General features: G+C 46.7%; 2 non-coding genes across 2 annotated transcripts; both read left to right on the plus strand.

The window, feature by feature from the left end:
• The first annotated feature begins 2,210 nt into the window (after window positions 1-2,210).
• LOC127041379 (U5 spliceosomal RNA) lies at window positions 2,211-2,325 on the plus strand. The gene has a single exon (XR_007771663.1). It is a non-coding gene; the product is annotated as a U5 spliceosomal RNA (small nuclear RNA).
• A 1,131-nt stretch (window positions 2,326-3,456) lies between these two features.
• Window positions 3,457-3,650, plus strand: LOC127041368 (U2 spliceosomal RNA). Its single transcript, XR_007771652.1, has one exon. It is a non-coding gene; the product is annotated as a U2 spliceosomal RNA (small nuclear RNA).
• The last annotated feature ends 803 nt before the right edge of the window (window positions 3,651-4,453 follow it).

A 4,453-nucleotide genomic window follows, 5' to 3' on the forward strand; every position in this document is an offset into this window, starting at 1 on the left:
CATGGAGAGGAAGTGACCAGCCCACTGTGGAGAAAGAAGTGGTTCAAATCTATTTAGAAAAGCTGGATGAGCAAGAATCCATTGGGCTGCACGCGATGCATCTGAGGGTGCTAAAGGAGTTGGCGGGTGTAATTGCAGGGCCACTGGCTATCTTTGAAAAGTCATGGTGATCGGGGGAGGTCCCAGATGACTGGAAAAAGGCTAATGTAGTGCCCATCTTTCAAAAAGGGAAGAAAGAAGGAGGATCAGGGGAACTACAGGCCAGTCAGCCTCACCTCAGTCCCTGGAAAAATCATGGAGCAGGTCCTCGAGGAATTAATTCTGAAGCACTCAGAGGAGAGGCAAGTGATCAGGAGCAGTCAGCATGGATTCAGCAAGGGCAAGTCACGCCTGACTAACCTAATTGCCTTCTGTGAGGAGATAACTGGGTCTGCGGATGAGTGGAAAGCAATGGAGGTGTTACTCCTTGACTTTATCAAAGCTTTTGATACAATCTCCCACAGTATTCTTGTCGTCAAGTTCAAAAAGTATGGGCTGGATGAATAGATTATAAAGTGGACAGAAAGCTGGCTAGGTCGTCGGGTTCAGCGGGTAGTGATCAATGGCTCCAAGTCTAACTGGCAGCCGATATCAAGCGGCGTGCCCCAAGGGTCGGTCCTGGGGCTGGTTGTGTTAAACATCTTCATTAATGATCTGGAGGATGGCTTGGACTGCACTCTCAGCAAGTTTGCAGATGACACTAAACTGGGAGGAGCGGTCGATACACTGGAGAGTAGGGATAGGATACAGAGGGACCTAGAAAAATTAGAGGATTGGGCTGAAAGACACCTGATGAGGTTCAGCAAGGACAAGTGCCCAATCCTACACTTAGGACGGAAGAATCCCATGCACTGCTCCAGACTAGGGACCGAATGGCTAGGCAGCAGTTCTGCAGAAAAGGGCCTAGGGGTTACAGTGGATGAGAAGCTGGATATGAGTCGACAGTGTGCCCTTGTTGCCAAGAAGGCTAACGGCATTTTGGACTGTATACGTAGGGGCCTTGCCAGCAGATCGAGGGACGTGATCGTTCCCTTCTATTCGACATTAGTGAGGCCTCATCTGGAGTACCGTGTCCAGTTTTTGGCCCCACACTCCAAGAAGGATGTGGAAAAACTGAAAAGAGTCCAGCCTAGGGCAACAAAAATGATTAGGGGGCTGGAAGACATGACTTATGAGGAGAGGCTGAGGGAACTGGGATTGTTTAGTCTGCAGAAGAGAAGAATGAGGGGGGATTGATCGCTGCTTTTAACTACCTGAAAGGAGGTTCCAAAGAGGATGGATCTAGACTGTTCTCAGTGGTACCAGATGACGGAACAAGGAGCAATGGTCCCAAGTTGCGGTGGGGAAGGTTTAGGTTGGATATTAGGAAAACCCTTTTTCATGAGGAGGGTGGTGAAGCATTGGAATAGGTTCCCTAGGGAGGTGGTGGAATCTCCTTCCTTAGAGGTTTTTAAGGTCAGGTTTGACAAAGCCCTGGCTGGGATGATTTAGTTGGGGATTGGGTTGGACTAGATGACCTCCTGAGGTCCCTTCCAACCCTGAGAGGCCATGATTTTTAAGCTGTTCCCGTGTATCAAGGTGAGCTGCAGCTCAGCAAACCCCAAGAATCTGAGGCCAGCTACTTTGCAGGAGAGACAGACCATGCAGCAAGTACAACACGGGGTCGCACCCCGGCCGGCAGATAGAATCTCATGTCTGAGATCCCGGCTCCTGTTCCTTTGCAAAGTGTGTGCTTTTGCTCCAGATTTTAGCTGTGGGCCAAGTGCCCTCTGGCTTCTCGTCCGGGCTCCGTCCTCCATGTGCCGGGCCATCAGCGGGACTGTCTCAGGAGAGCAGCTTCCCCACCCTCGCTGCATCCCAATCTCCGCCCAGCTGGGGAAGGAGCAGAGGCAGCTCGGAGAAAAGACTCCTTTGAGCGCTGGAGATGGCCGGAGCATCTTATTTGCATACCCACAGTGCATTGCCTGCAGCGAAGCGAGTCCCTGGTCAAGGGGCTTGTTTTGCTCCCTGTGTCACCGGTTCCCATGATTCAACTCAGGCTGTCGATCGGTTCAATTCCATTTCCTCTAAAAGCTAGCAGTTTAGTGGGCTGTGAGAGTAGTCACCCTGACTTGTGGTAGCATACGTGGTTGCCCCGGCAGAGACTCTGCTTTTTTTTTTCTCTCCTTTTTTTTCTCTCCCTTTCCCAGTTTGTATAAATCTTTTGCCTTTTACTAAAGATTTCTGTGGAGAGGAGCATTTATGAGTTTGTACCCAATTTTTTTGAGGCTTTGTTTTGGTAAGACTGTTCCCTGTTGTGAAAAAAACAGAAGGATACTACCTCATCTAGTGTCAGTAACTCAAGCTTTTCTATTAGTGTATGAAAACAACTGAGAGCTCTGAAAATGACTGTGTGGGATTTTTTGCCCTTCTTTTTTTTTTTTTTTGAGTTCATCGTGTTAGTGAGATGGCTTCCTAGCTAACAGGGGACTGTTTTGTGATGTGTATTCTGCTGGCTCTTTGGTTTCATAAGTTTTTGGTTATCACAGTTAAAGAGCAGCAAAGAATTGCGTTGTTGTTTGTGTTAACGTTTGGTCTGTCCTAAGAGTGTATGGTTTGGAGTCATTTGTAACTCTTGGGTTAGTTATTGTCAACAGCTTATTTTTGGGTCCCTGAGTTGAAAGGCTGCTCTTGCGGATTTCAGTTTGCAATTGTTGGAAGGTCAGTTAAAGAGCTGCTTTCTTAATCTAGTCCATGAGGGTTCTTACGCCGCCCTCCTTAATATACCTTCCAGAAGGTGATTGCATGGTTTCCCTCCTCTCCCCACAGAAGAGAAATTGTCCATCCCTTTCCTGTTGGGAAAACACCAGTGTTTTTAAATGTTTTGCCCAGATGAGGGATAGTTCATAGGAGCAGAAGAGGAGGAAGTTTGTGGCCATTTGAGTCAGATTCCTAGCATTTAAGGCCAGAAGGAACCAGCCGATCACCTCAGAGGGACTAAGGGGCACCAATGCCCCAAATAGCGAGGAACTGCTTTGATGCAATTGACTGTATGTTTGATATAGTTGCGTGGGAAGGAGCAGAAAAGAGCACTGGGGCTGCGGAATAGCGCTTGCATAGGCATTCTTTGCCCTGGTTTCCTATAAGAGTTAACAGTGAGAGATTGGTAGTCACAGGTCAGTGGGTGGGTTTATGGAAATTAGGAGTCTAGAGGGGAAACCAGGGAGAGGAAGGCATCTGAAAGACTTGTCTGTCTTTGAACAGAATTGTGTGTTAAGGGTTCTTGCTTTGAATTCTTCCACTGGAGTCATTTCGGAGAAGTGAGTCAGTCTTCCGTAGAGTTCCCTAGTTATGGTGTTTGTTGCATGTCTGGGAGCTCGTCCTGGTGAGGTAGAAATGGGTGGGCGCAGGGGTGTGCGTGCGTGGCAGAATGTCAGTATTGTTTTTTGGCTCCCTGGAGCTAAGATCAAAGCATAGTGTCTGCTCATTGTAATCTGTAATATGTCTTTGATGTGAGCACTGTGTATTAGCTTGATTTTTGAAAGAGAAGAATTAGTGAGAAGAAGAGCTTGCTTTGTCTACCCCATGCATGGATTTGGTATTGCAGTGTTTCCAGGAACAGTGTATCTGCTTTAGGGGAGAACCTCCTGGTTAGAAAAACAGAAAAGAGTTAAACTGTGATGATTTTTTTTTCAAGCAGATTCTTTTTTGAAAAAGCAGAAAAATATGGTGTTTTTAGTGGTTTTGTTTCTTTATGATAAACACAATACAGTTATACTTTCTTGGAAGTGTTTTGTGAGTCTGCAGATGTGAGAGGTTCTTCTTTGTCTTGCTAGATAATTATTTAAGAGGCTGGACTTCTTCTTTCTGCTGTGAGTCTTTTCAACAGTATGAGGGACAAATGCTTTCCGGACTCTGGGTCTGTAGGGGAGATGGTTGTTTTTTTTGTTTTTGTTTTTTTTGGGGTGGGGGCTTGGTAATATTTGAGATTACGTGTACATCAACAACTGCACGAGTTACACAGACTTCTCCGTACCCGACCTACGTTCTATGTATCTTGGTTCGTAAGATCGAGACAAGGCACTAGATGTCGTGCTGCATCCGGCACACAAGGGCCCCAAGCCTGATTTTTTCCCCCCAAACTGACTGTAATCTAAATGCTAAATAATTACCCTTAACTTCTCATTATTGCCACCCTCACTATTGGAAAATCCCCTAAGTCACATGAGAATTCTTTGTTTAAAAAATGTAATGTGGGTTCTCTATCTTTCCCTTCCAGTTTTCTGAACCAGGCAAGCTTGAAACTTACTTTTCTAGTGCAGCCAGAGCCCCAGAGAGCAGGAGCCCCTGGAGCCTGGGGCTGGCAGGCAGTGGGGTTCCGCACGGTTGTGTATTGCACACACACTTTGATCTCACCCACCAAGCATCAAGTGTG

Source organism: Gopherus flavomarginatus (assembly GCF_025201925.1).
Source record: "Gopherus flavomarginatus isolate rGopFla2 chromosome 13 unlocalized genomic scaffold, rGopFla2.mat.asm SUPER_13_unloc_2, whole genome shotgun sequence".
NCBI classification, from domain to species: Eukaryota; Metazoa; Chordata; order Testudines; family Testudinidae; genus Gopherus; species Gopherus flavomarginatus.